Below are 14,822 nucleotides of genomic sequence, written 5' to 3' on the forward strand. Positions count from 1 at the left end.
CATACTGAGTTTATTTCATGGCAACATATGGATATATAAATTAAAAAGCGCTTTATTCCCAGGCCAATTCACAAGCATTCGGACCCTCAAGTTCATCCATGTTGCTGCAAATAGCAAGATCCCCTTCTTTCTCATGGCCGAAGAATATTCTATTGTACACACGTACCACACCTTCTTTTTCCATCTATCCTGACTATATGAATAGTGCTGTGGTGGACACGTGAGTGCAGATATCTCTACAAGACAGTGGTCGCACTGCCTTCAGATAAATGCCCGGAAGATTGCTGGGTCACGTGGCAGTTCGATTTTTCATTCTGAAGAGCTCTTTATGCTGTTTTACACAATGACTGTACCAATGCACACCAGGCGCTACCAGGGTACAAGGGTTTCCTGTTCTCCACATTCTCGCCAACACTCGTCATCCCTTGTGTTTTGATTATAGCCATCACAACGGATGTGGGATGCCAGCTTACTGTGGTTTCCATTTACGTTTCCCTGATAATTAGTGATGTCGAGCAGCTTTTCCTGGACTTGCTGGCTATCGGTATGTCTTCTTTGGAAAACTGTCCTCTGCCCATTTTAAAATCAGAGTATTTGTGTTTTTGTTATTGAGTTGATGAGTTTCTTATATATTTTGGATATTAACCTCTTATCTGATATTTGGTGTGCAAATATTTTCTCCCATGCCACAGGTTGACTTTTCATTTCGGTGATGGTTTATGCTGCTGTGCAGAAGCTTTGTGGTTTGATGTAGTCTCCCTTGTCGTTTTTGCTTTTGTTGCTTATGATTTTGGTATCTTACCCCGAAAATCATTGCTAACCAGTATGAAGGAGCTTTTTCCCTATGTGAAACTTCCATTTTAATATTCAATATAAAAAATACTCGATGTGATGACCTTCTTTGTCACTTTCAGCACAAACGCTTGGGTCACTTTGTTGTCCATCACGTGTCAAACGTGTTCACTGGCATGTGATGTGGGGGCCAGAAGAAGTGCGGTGACTGAAGACAGTGCTATAACCGGGGTGGTGGTGGGAGCCGTTCCCTCTGGGCGCCAGCAATCAGTGGGTGCGTGTCTGTAAAGAGTGTAAAAATAGTAACGAAACTGAAAGCTGGTCTGCTGTTTGTTATCACCCTGCACCAGCAATTCTAAAGAATGTGAGTGCTGAAATACTTCTCCGTGTCTCAGCTGTCCACTCTCACCCACCCCGCACCAGTGCCCCGCAAACACTGATTACCGGGCTTTTTCTACGGTGAAGGAAGCCCAGGTCGCCGCATCAGTGCCACCTGCGGGAGAGCATGAAAATAGCACTCGCTAGACCCGTGCAGTCCAATAAGGCAGCCACTGGCCAAATGTGGCTATTTACGTTTAAATCAGTCAAAATTGAATAGTATTAGAAATCCACTTCCTCAGTCTCACTAGCCACATCTCAAGAGTTCATCAGCTCCATTTAACTGGTGACTACCATACTGGACGGCACAGACATAGAATAGCTTCATGATTACAGAAAGCTCTGTAGACAGTGTTACTCTAGACTCCCCCAGCTGTCTGACTATATGAAGACACAAATTAACTGCACACTACTCTATATAATTATGTTACATATAATAAACATAGTAAATGGCTTATACATAGTATACCACATATAATATACACATATTAGTTTTTCTGCAATGAACTGTGGTATCACAAATGAACGTTTTATGGGGCAGCATTAAATGAAATATGTGTCTGACTATAAAAGTTTGAGAATAGTTCAGTTCCACATAAACAGTACTGAATGCCCACCCTATGCCAGAGAGCAAAGTGGTGAATCAGATTCCTGCGTGGGAGGAGTCCATTATCTAACAGGGGAAACATAAAGGCCACCAAATACTCTCTTGCAGTATGAAATGTGTAATAATGTAAGTGTAATTAAAATATCGGATCAGCACACAAGAATGTTTAATAAACTATCTCTTCCTTGAAGGTGGGAGGAAGTTGGTATTTGAAGGATGTAGGGGAAGGGCAATGTGCTAATTTAATTGAAGAAATAAAGATCTAGGATGAAATATTTATGAAGATCAATTCAGCCAAGGCCGCTGTGAAAAGAATGAAGAAAGTGTTTTTCTGGTCTTTAGGGAAAACGATGATTCTGACCCTAAGGACTTTAACTATTGCTATTGCTAAATTGGAAGATGAATTAGGTTAGTGGGATTAGGGATGTCAGCTCAGTTAATGTCATAGCATCTGTGTATTAATTGGGAAGCCATTTATTAGAGAAGGTGTAAGTTTAGTAACGAGAAAATGGTAACATAAATGTTGAATTGAGACCTAAAAGAGTAAAGAGGTGTTGAAGGAATTGGAGAGAAAGGCATGTTCAGGCAGGGGAGTGGGGAGGAAGCAATAAAAGGGCAAAGCATATAAGGAAAAAACAGAAGGAACTTCTTTGACCAGTGTTGAATCCCACCTAGAAAGCAGCTAGCATTTCTGCTATAAGTACACGGGCAGAGGAACTCAAACCCCCGCCGGGGTGTCGTTTGGTCAAACCCCTAGCTGCCCTCTAGGCACACTGGTGCCTATAAAACACCTACAGGATAAATCTAAATTATACTTATCGTGGTGGATCTCAAAATTTAGTGAGCATTCAAACCTTCTAAAGAGCTTCTAAGAAAATAAACATTCCCTGAGCAAGCTCCCACTTCACCTCGGTAGGTTTGGGATGAGGCCAAGAATTTGTATTTTTAATAAGCATCCCAGGTATTTCTTTTGTTTTCTTTTTCTACAATAATATAACTGTTTTATCAAGCACATGGATGAACTTATTTTGTACAGAACACAGTAACATTTCCCCCTCATCGCTGCTATAGGAGGCCACTACTCTAGAACCTCATGCTTCCAGAAACACTTTGGGCAGAGGTCCAGACAAGTCGAAGGAAAGTACAGTTCTGAGAGTAGTGCCACACGGTGGAAACGGGGCAGGAGAACAGGCAGACGCCAGCAGGTTTCCTGGCTAGCTCTCTGCTGACAGGCCCTAGTCGTGCCCATCTTCTCTCAACAGGAAATATTTTAGGAACAGCGACTCTTCCAATGCAGGTGAGTCTACTGACCCCAGTTTGAGACATACTAGTTTAGCAGAACAATGAAATGGGCAAGGAAAAAGTCACGCCACAGGAAGATTTCCCAGCCAACTTTCCTTTCAAAAGAAGAAAAATGCAAAGTGAATATTAGTTTTAATTTCTAATATCCAGAGATATTTTCATCTAAAGCAAATAGCAAATGAATCCCAGAAAATAGTTATTACATGTGGAAATGGGCCAACCTCACTAAGAATAATGGCTAAGAGGAAAATAATTGCTTGTATTTTAAGATTTATTTAATTTGCAACACATGTTCATTAGCAATAATTCATTTAGTTCTATAATCAGGCCCAAGGGCAGGGCTGTCTAGCCATAGTTCTGGGCAAAAGTGGACATCGAGGCCTTTGCTGCATTCAGTAGGTGCCTCTCCCCTGCTTCTCAAAGACACTTCTCCAGTCTGCCTGAGGGATGTTTCCCACTTGAGGTGAGGAGGCAGCTCCAAGTTCTACTAGTTCCCTGTTACTGATCTTCCCTAAGCTTCCTTTCTGGCCAAAATGAATGGCTCTGCATCAAGGGATCTTCATGGAAGAGTGGCCCCTCTGGACATGGGAAAGACATATGTGGGTTGATGTTCTGTCTCCTTGAGGGTAAAAGAGAGCAGAGAGGGTATCTGAGCTTCTGGCAACAGAACAAGGACAAAAACATGGTGAGGTGTTTTGAACCTCTGGGGCTTCCTTATGTTTGATCTTGGACATCCCTTACAACTTCATTTAAATTAGTTATTAAGTCCTTACATGTGTGGTGTTCGTGCCTTCTTGGGTGGATGGCATGAGCAAGGGGGACTTGGGTAGAGGGGAAGCCTTAAAGAGAGTTTTAAGGGGACAAAATTCCTGAAGAGGCATGGAGAACAGGCTGGCTGCTAGGAAGCCTGCTGGGAAGGAAGCAAATGGGCTGTTGGAGATAAAGGTGTTACCTTCAGAGAGGTGAGAAAATGGAAGTGCCTTTGTACGTGCTGAAAATTTTACTGAGTCCCATTGATATTACCTTGAGATAGAGAGAGTTCCATCTTTCTCATTTGCCTGGGACTGATAAGTGTGATGCTCTCTCCTTCTGGACAAGAAGTAACTACTTAGCTTAGGGAACTGAAGATGTTGCCACCAAGTGGGTCTCTTCAACACCATGTTCAGATAAAGAGCATGAAAGGCTTCCTATATCCGGAAGTGAACTTTCTGGGGCACAATAGACTTGCCCCAATTCTCAAGTAGATGAGAATTGGCCAGAAAACGTAACCCTCCTGTGCAAAAGCTAAGGTTGGCTAGAGGCTGAGGCAGAGGAACAGACCACGGAAATTCAGAATCGATTAAAGAAAGCACCATGGGTGATGGGGGGTAGAAGGGGCAGAAGTAACCAGGGAGTTGGAAGAGTCTGGCTTGGGATATCTACTCTCAAAGGATCACCTCTGAGACATGCTCTCCTCCAGCCCCCAGAGCTTGAAATCAGCCATGTGATGGTGCAGGATGTGACAAGCCACATCACACAGCTGCATGATCCACAGCAACAACAGGGGCCACTGGCCCTGCAGGACCACCGCTGATACAGTTTATGTTCTTTGGGTTTCCAATCTGGGGAAACTCTCACTAGAGAACAGAACAAAAAGTCTCACCCGGTACTCTCTAAGGCAGTGGTTCTCAGAGTGTGGTCCCTGGACCAACATTAGCAGCAGCCTCTGGAAAGTGGCTAGAAATGCAAATTCTGGAGCTCTACCCCTGACCTACTGAATCAGACTCTGTGGGTCTTATCTCTGAGCCTAAAAAAGTGCCCCACACCTAGCCAATCGGAAACACACACCTCCCCCAGAGTTTTGTAATCCCTGTGCCCCTTTGCTTTAACCAGGTTCCTGTTTTGGAATTTTTAGGAATTTGAAGAGTGGGGATGGGGAGGGGGAGAGTTCATGTTTCTTCCTGATATTGAGGCAAACGAAGGAATATCTAATAAATTGAAAAAACTCGATGCTTCTCTCTCCTCATCCATTGCCAGAGCTCTTAGTACATAAAATAAAAATAAAAGGCAATTTTGTTAGCAAAGGAAATGCATAGCAAATTGAAAAGCTGCAGATGCCACGTCAAGATTAAGGTCTTGCAAAATGTATATTCTTGCAGGATGTGCAGATATATTTATGAAATTCACGGAAAGGGGGGAATGAGAAAATGGGGGCCAGGTGTAAGCTCCCGAGAGTCAGCACCACCTGTTGCGCTGCCTGAGCACATTTCTGGAAGATTCCTTCATATTTCTCACCCTTAATGATGGTGGTTCTCACCCCGAACACACTGGCTCTCCCAGCAGGCCTGCCTCTGACTTCCTGGCTCACCCTAACTTCCTGCTCCTTCTCCATCTGCCCTGTTCCCCGCCCCGCCCCCTCCATTTCCTGCTTCTTTCTTTTGGTGAGATTGCCGGTACTAGAGTAAGGTAGAATAATACACCTTGGTCCTTCTTACCCCTCCTGGCTATCCAATGACAAGTCTCCCTCCCATCACCATTGCTGTGGGCCTAATGGTGGAAAGCTCTGCTCACTCTCCACCTCAGCTAAAGACACAATGGTACCAGTGCTTGTCTGCTAGGGTTGTTAGATTTATCAAACAAAAACACAGAAAGCGATGCATGAGACAGACTTACACTAAAAAACAGAGTCATTTTTTACCTGAAAATCACATTTAACTAGATGCCTTATATTTCACCTGGCAAGCTTACTTTGAGGGAGCAGGGATTCCCATCTCAGTTGCCTAAACCAGGAGAGGCACTCTCTCTTAGAAAAGAGCACACCTAGTCATAAAAATAAAGATGCACTCATCTGCACACAGCTGTGCTGTCTCATAAGGTAGCCACTAGCCACATGCTGCTTTTTTTTTTTTTTTTGAGTTCAAGTGGCAGCAGCAAGATTTATTAAAGCAAAAGTGTACTCTCAGAGGGAAAGAGAGCAGGCAGCCTGGAAAAGCAACTTGAGGGCTCTTGAGGGCCAGAAATAGGGCTGGTCTGAGTTGTAAAAATACTCATTCAATTTTGGTGGGTTAGTATGAAAAAGAGATTATGAAATAACTCAGTGATTTTTTACATATTAAAATGCTAACATTTTTCATATATTGAATTAAAAATGTATTATGAAAATTAACTTTGCCTTCTTTTACTTCTTGAATTTGGCTACCAGAAAATTAAAATTTATATATTAAGCTTACATTTGTGGTCAGCATTAGGTTTCCAATGGACAGTGCTGGCCTTGAGCCGAAGCCAAGGCAGGGAGACCTACTGTCTGTCAGGCCAGGAGCCAGGTGCCAGCCAGCCCGGGAGGCGTTAGCATTTCCTGATTATAAGCATGTCGTGCCTGAAATGGTTGGGGTGTACATGAGTGCATTGTGGGTTCACAAAGTTTTCATTTTCTATTCTGACAAATCTTGGTGATTTTTGAATGACTATAGAACAAATAGAATCGGGTCTGATGTTTCCTATTATGTATACAGGGCAGTCGAGTTATGACCTTAGATTCATACATGGCAGGGGAGGCAGGCTGGGGTTGTTGAAGGAGGGGGCTGGTATTTGGGGAAGGTCCCATCTCCTGGAAACTGTAGGAGTTGTTCTTTTTCACTTCTTTTTTTCCTTCCTTCGGTTTTGTGATTGCAGACTGGTGGTGGCAGGACAGCTCTGCCTATATTTGCTAGAAGCAGATGTCCACAATAATTTATAACTTTAGAGACTGAAAGCCACAGAGGGTGACACTGAATTGTGGAAGAGGCAAATGAAAATTTTGTCAGCCAAATTAAATCTCGGCAAGTCTCCTGGCTTCTGAGCACTATTTACATAACTGGATACTGAAAATGGGACACCTTTTTATAACTGAAAATATTTTAGGACTTCAAAGTTTAGATCTAGGACTTCAGTTCTCTTTGGTCTGCCATCCCTTCCTCTCCCTGCAACCTAACCTTCTTCTGAAGTTTCCAGGAAGCAAAGAAACATTAGTGAAAACAAAACAAATAAAAATTCAAGACCTTGACCATGAGGTCTTGGCCCAGGGTGAAATAACCTCATCTTTACCAAGTGTCATTTAAAATTTGTATGCCCACCGTGTCAAAGTGGAGAGTCATTTCTTGGCTGCAGGAGCCACCATCTGTCCATTTCCATTTTTTTTCTTCCTAATCTCACCACCCACTGCCTGGGTTGCCACATCGCCCTCCACAGATGCCTTGTCACCTGGTTCTAAGAGATGACATCCAAGATCTCATGCCAATGAAAACGAGATGCTGCCACATTCCTTATCAGCTGGCAACCTAGTAAGTCTAGTGGTTATTTTATCGAATCCTGCATCCTACTTCCCAGCCCCCAGGTCTTCTTGTTGGTGTTACCATCATTATTTTGAGAATGATTTTGGAATAGGTGTAACAAATGGATGTTCAGTAATAGGAGCACTAATGTCATTGGCTGGCAGAATCAGGCAGGAACCGAGGCAGATGGTGTGTGCCAGATACCATTTTGGCCAAAGGAGAACATCTCACTTGCTTGAAGCCTTGAAATGTCAGACCCGAAGGAGATTGAGACTGAATGCGTAGGAGGAGTGGTAGGTGATGACCAGGAACTTTGAATGTGTGAGAAAGTATTGCTGTTGGTTGCAGCCTCTCCCTCATAGGGAATCCTGTGAGGCTTGCCAGAGAGGGATCTGAGGCAATGGTATCTGGCTTGGAGTTCTGCCAAGAAAAGCTGGAGGTTTGCCAGAAGCTCATCATATACTGGTCATTGGTCCTTGCCCTAGACCAGGGGTGTCTGACCCACAGCCTGTGGGCTGTGTGTGGTCCAGGATGGCCATGAATGCGGCCAAACACAAAATCGTAAATTTACTTAAAACCTTTTTTTCACTCATCAGTTTTTGTTAGTGTTTGTGTATTTAATGTGTGGCCTGGGACAATTCCTCTTCTATAGTGTGGCCCAGAGACGGGAGAAAGTTAGATACCCCTTTCCTAGACCAATAGGAAAAGATGTAATGCAACTTTCTAGATAGAGATGCCAGGACAAATAAAAGCAAAACACAAAACAAATCAGGAGTCTCAGACGCAGCTCACCAGACCACATTGCCAAGTGTCAACTATTAGACCATGATTTCCTTTTTTTTACATTTACTGCCTAGTCATACTCATGTCACTCACCACTATGTTCACACTGTCTTGGATTCCAACCCTAAGGCAGTGCAGTTTACCGTGGCCAATCAGAGCAGGTGAGGGGAGGGGCAGGTTCTGGATCTTAGACCCACGCATTATGATGGTGGTGCGACATGGTCAGCAAGACAGAAAAGGACTGGGACGCAACAACATTACAATGTCCAGTCCTGTGTGAGGCATGAAGCCATCGAATGACCCAAGAGCTACAGAAATGACAGGGAACACAGGAAGGTGGTTCCAGTTGTATACTGCAGCATAGTAAATCATTCCAAAGTTAATGGTGTAAAACAACAGCTATTTATCATTCTCATGAATTCTGTAGGTTAGAAATTTGGGAAGGGCACATGGAGATGGTTTGTCTCTGGTTTGCGTTGTCTGGGGTCTCAGCTGGGAAGACTTGAAGACTGGGGATGGCTTCACAGCTAGGCCTGGAATGATCTAAAAACTTCACTCACATGTCTTATTGTTGAACTTCAGCTGGGGTTGTTGGCCTGCATATCTACATATTACCTATTCATGTGGCAACTTGGGCTTCCTCACAGCATGGTGACTGGGTTCTAAGAAAAGAATCATAAGAGAAGAAGGTGGAAGCTTCATGTCTGTTTCTGAGCTAGCTTCAGATGTCACACAGCATTATTTCTGCCACACTCTAATGGTTGTAGAAGTCCCAAAACCCTGGTCAGAATTATGTGGAGGATACCTCTTTTCTTTTCTTTTCTTTTCTCTTTTTTTCTTTTCTTTATTTTTAATCCTCAGCCAAGGATATGTTTATTGGTTTTAGAGAGAGAGAGGAAGGGAGGGAGGGAGAGAGAGAAAGAGAGAGAGAGAGAAACACTGATATGAGACAGAAACATTAATTGGTTGCCTCCCATATGCACCCTGACTGGGGATTGAACCTGTAACCTAGGTATGTGCCCTGACTCAGTATTGAACCTACAACATTTTGGTGCATGAGATGATGCTCCAACCAACTGAGCCATTCAGCCAAGGCAGGATACCACTTTTAAATGGGATAAGTGATAAAGAATTTTTGGCTTACATTTTAAAGCATGTTTTAAAACACAATCTATCCTCTGACTATAATTGTTTACATTCCTCTCAAATGCAAACTATATACCTTCCAAATCCCTGCAAAAGTTTCATGTCATTAGGAAATCAGCCTCGATCTTGAGGTCCAGGTGCAAATGAGGCTCCTTGGTGTGGTTCCTCAAATCTATCTCCTTGAGTACCATCCTTCTCAATCTGAAGGTCTGTGAACTGAAGATACTAATTATCTGTCCCACTGTGGTGGAACAGGCATAGGGTAGCTGCAACAGACACTTTTATATTTAAAACGAGGAAAACAGGAGGCACAGAGCAACCACTGGTCCATAGCAATTTAGAAGTCCAGCAAGGCATGAGTGGCTAATTCCCTATGCTTCTTGACTCTGCCCTCTGGGCTTAGTTTTTTTCCCATGAGTTACCCTTCCTTGTCTGTAAGAAATGAACTCATAGGTAATGCCAAGAGGTTTGGGGAGGGAGGCAGCCAGGACCTTGACCACCTCTCTATAGGGGGCAGAGCTCTGATCCACGAGTCTGATTCTGGATCAGGCATCTGCCATCCCCAAGGTATGTGATAAAGTGAGACGCACAGCCCTGGTCCTTTTCGTGGGTACTAGACAGAAGTTTGTGCCTGATGTCCCTCATACAAAGGTGAGGGGAGAGTGCCTAGATATTCATTAAACCAGGTAGAGTGTAGGACCCAGGTAGACGAAGGAGTTTTCTGATAAGGCAAAGACTGAAGCTATTTAACGTCATGTGAGCTTAATCAAGTCAGGAAACGCGTATGCTTGGTTTTTCCCTAAGCTGAATTCCCTTGCTAGAAGTCAGTTAGGGCCCTTTGAGACTCTATTTCTCCCAGAAACTTAAATATGATGTATGAATTTGCTGTTCCCAGGAGACATAATAAAGGAGTTTTCACAAAAGCAGTTTTTTGGAGCTACTAGAATATTTTGATTATTTGCTTATTTTATTTTATTTATTTTGCTTAGTTTATTTTTCGTGTACTTCCAAATAGGACCGAGGCAGTATGCATTAAAAACACAAGGTTATCAAAATAAAAATAAAGGCTCAAAAACTAGGTAAATAACTATACTAAAAATTAGAGTTAATTTAGTTGACAGTAATTGAATACTGAATTTGCTTTGGGTTTCACTCCAGAACATGCTTTTATATAGCATGTATATGATGTGACATATGTTTGAAAATGTACAAAAGTCTAAATGTTTGCTTCTGGAAATATTTACTTTTAGCTCCTTTAAAGTTGCAGCTTCTCTTACTATATTTCGAGTTTTATTTGGAAGATTTATTTCAGATGGAATGTTTGACGTTATAAGGGTGTTGAGAGATCGTCAATTCCAGTTTTCTCTCTCTGCAGCTGAAGGTGGGAGCATCCCAACAGATTCAGTGTCTTGTGCAAAGATCAGACTGATTGAACAGAGCTGGCCTTGACTGCTAGCCAAGTGTTCTACCTATTCCATAAAAGAGAAGTTCCAGGTCTGAAGTGTTCAGAATTACTGCCAAGTGAGCTTCAAGAGAAATGAAAATGCTTTATGTATTTGCAGTAAGAAATAATGACCTGACACACACAGGTCTGACGTCAGATATAAAGTGACCCGACCGACAGGAACTAGCAGGTTCGTGCCTGGACGATGGTGAGTCCTGGGGACAGAGGAAGCAGAGTAGAGACAAGGCTGAGAGCAAAATCGTGAAGACAGCCCAGGGGAGGCCAGGAGTGTTTTTCCTGGTTCTTGCTCACGGTGAGAGTCCTGAGAAAACGAAAGGTTAAATTTGGGTGTCACTACCCTCCCCTCCAGTCATCCAATGAGGTGAATGCCAGAGGCAAGTAGGATTTCAGTCAGATTTAAGAAATCCAGCCACTCGCTGTTTCATTTTCTCCAGTAATTAGTTAGAGTTCAATCAGAGAAGCAGAACCAGATAAGCGATGTACAGGGCTTATTATAGGAATAAGACCTTATGCAGCCGCAGGAGCTGGCTGAGCAGTAGATGTCAGTCCTCTGCCCAGTGTCTGGTGATATATCCTTGGGACATACTTTTAAGGAACAAACTTTCCCATACAAAATTTTCTCTACCCGAAATGGTAACTTCTGAACCAGACTGCCGCAATCTGAATAGATTGAATGTATCTTGTAAAAGGGCTTTTGTTTCATTTAGAGAATAAATTGAACCCCGGGAAAACATGGATTGATTTGAGACAGAGAAAGAGGGAAGGCAAGAAAGAAAAGGAGGGGATTTTGAAAGTAAAACACAGCACTTACAGGCTAAGTCTAGAAGCTGCTTCTCCAGGGTGAGAAAAACAGGTGAAACTCGGTTGGCCGAAAAGTCTGTATGGTTTTTTCCATAAAATAAAAGACACAGTTTCCATTTTCACCAATTACTTTATTGATTTGGATATTTTGAGTATGTTGGTTATCTCCCATGTGGTATAACGTCGGTTTTTCTCAGTTAATATCTCAGTTTGATTGCTATCAGCTTCAGCTGGTCTACCCAAGGGGGGGGGGCATTGTCCAGTGAGAAATCTCCAGCATGAAACTTTGCAAACCACTTTTAACACATTTGATCAGTCACAGCACCTTCTGCATACACTACACGAACCCTTTTTTTTTTGCGTTTTAGTTGCATTTTTACCTTTCTTGAAATTATAAAGCATAACGTGCTGAAAATGTTGCATATTTTCTTCCATCTTCAATATTAAAAAGGCTGCACAAAAATCCACCAATTTTGATTATTTTTTTAATGCACGCTGATATGGCAGCTGTCATAATACAATCTAAGAAAATTATTTTGAATGAAGTTATAGGCAACTAAGTGCTACTAGAGCTATCTTGTGGAAAAGAAAAACAACGAACTTTTTGGCCAGCCCAATAATATTAGCTTCATTTTGTTTTGTTGTGAAGTGGGTAATGAAAGAGGGCGGAACTAAGTGACACAGTGACCATCTGGGGAATGAACGTCAGGTGGTGGTGTGGCCTGTCGGAAGCAGTGAGCGGCATTGGGGCTTGCTGTGGAGTTAGAGGAAGAATTTGCCTTGGTCTATGAATCAGGCAAAATCCATTCACTCAGTTGGAGGTTGCAGAGTAATTGACCATCAAGTGATGTCAGAGCTGACACGTGCTTGCCATTTCTACAAAAGGCATGTGTTTGTTTTTTTGAGGTGGCTGCTTCATTATTCATGTTTTTTTTCTAATTTTAGAACACAGGTATTTTTTAATTCTGGTAAAAACCACATAACATTAAATTTACTATCCCAATCATTTTTAAGTATACAGTTCATTAGTGTCAAGTATATTCACACTGTTGTGCAACAGATTTCTAGAACATTTTTTTCTTGCAAAACAAGCTCTATGCCCATAAAACATGAATTCCTTCCTCTCCCCAGCCCTTGACACATACCTATGTCCCTTTCTTCTTTTTAAACCACTTCACTGAGGTATGATTGACATGAAAAGGTGTACATCTGTAATGTATACAGCAACTTGGTGAGTTTGGAAGTAAGTATACACTCATGAAATCATTACCATATTCAAGCCCATAAACATCGCCTCATCTCCAAAAGTTTCCTCCCACCCTTGTATTATTTATTTATCTATGAATAATATATTTATTTTGTGATAAGAGCACATAATATATGATCTACCCTCTTAGTAAAATCTTAAGTTAACGATCCAGCATAGTAACTGTGGGCCCTTTGTTGGGTCCTCGATTTTCAGAACTTATTCAACTGTCTTCACTGAGACTTTGTACCCTCTGACAGACACCTCCCCACCACCCGCCTCTGCCCAGCCCCCGGGAACCACTGTGCTGTCTTCTCTCTAGTTTTATGAGTCTGTCTATTTTAGAGTCCTCATAAAAGTGGGGTCGTGCGCTGTGTTGGGCTTCTTCTGCTTAGCATAATGTCCTTCAGGCTCATCAATCTCGTAAATGGCAGAATTTCCTTATTTTTAAAGGCTGAGTAACATTGCATTGTATGTTTATACCATATTTCCTTTACCCACTCATATGTCGGTGGACATTCGGTTGCTTCCACCTCTTAGCTCTTGTGGATAATGCTGCAGTGAGCACGGTGTGCAAATATCTCTTTGATATCCTGCTTTGAATTATTTTGGAATTTATACCAGAAGTGATATTGGTGGGTCATATGGTGATTTTATTTTTAATTTTTTTTGAGGAATCTCCATACTGTTTCCCATAATACCTGCACCATTTTACATTCCCACCAACAGTGCACAGGGACCAATTTTTCTGCATCCTTGCCAATATTTACTTTTTTATGTTCTTTGCTAGTGGCCAATCTAATGAGGGTGAGGCGACATTTCGTTGTGCTTTTGATTTGCATTTCTCTTATGATTAGTGATGTTGAGCACCTCTTCATACAGCATAGATACTTATAAAAAATCCTCTGTAGAATAAAAAGGGGAAAAACTAGGGCAATAAAGTTGATGTTACATCTTGTGGCCCCAGTAACATATTCCCTTTCTTTTTTCCGTTGTACTATATTTGAAATCTTCCCACTCAATCCAGTCATTTTTCCCCCCTGCGATTTCTTGGCCACACTGTACTTTCTGACCTTGTCCCACTAAGAAGCTAAATTTCGAATTTGTGAGTCATAGATTGCTGGGAGTGGGACGGATTTAGGAGATCTTATTACAACATCCTTGTTTTACAACTGAGGAAACTGAAGATTAAAAAGTGAAACAATTCCATTGAGAAAGACTATCTTAGTATAAAGGGGGAAATCCTTCTGATTTCTGAAATTTAATTTCTGATTTATCCCTTATGATATAGTCCTGTGGTATCCGGAAATATTAGTAAGACTCGGTGCCCAAAGCCCTGTGGTGGAGCACATTTGGCCACAGATTTCCCCAGGTCTCTGCGAGATATTCTGTGCTGTCACCCCCTCCTCTTCTGTAGCTTTGATGTAAATCTTTGAGTGATAGGCTTTGGAGCTTGGCCTAGACTATTTGGCTCATATACCTTGTAACTAAAACACATATTAACGTTCACTTTTGCTTATGTGCTGACCGTGAGCAAATTTACACGTGTGACACCACGATGGTGAAGGGCACAGAAGTGCGGAGTACAACAGAGGTCAGTTGGACCATCATTACTGAATTTCCATCTTGGGGCATGTGCTGTTCTGGGCCACGTGAGGTCTATGAAATCTCAACACTTACGGAGAGTATCTTCCCTGCCAGTGCAGGTCCCACTATTCTTTTCAGAGTTTGCTGTGTGTATTAGGGGTTCTCCTGATAAATAGAACCAATACAATGTATGTGTATGTGCAAAAATCAACTGACACTTGAACAATATGGAGGTAAGGGCACCAACCCTCATGCAGTAGAAAACTCACGAATAACTTGAGTTGCCTCTCCATCTATGCAGATTCCCCACCATGAATTCAAAATACTAGTTTTGATCCACAGTTGGTCGAACCCACAGATATGCAACCCAAGGGTACAGAGAGACAACTGTATATTTATTGTAAAAAACATTGTGTAAAAGTGGAC

The sequence above is a fragment of the Desmodus rotundus genome, chromosome 8, assembly GCF_022682495.2.
Source record: "Desmodus rotundus isolate HL8 chromosome 8, HLdesRot8A.1, whole genome shotgun sequence".
Classification (NCBI taxonomy): domain Eukaryota; kingdom Metazoa; phylum Chordata; class Mammalia; order Chiroptera; family Phyllostomidae; genus Desmodus; species Desmodus rotundus.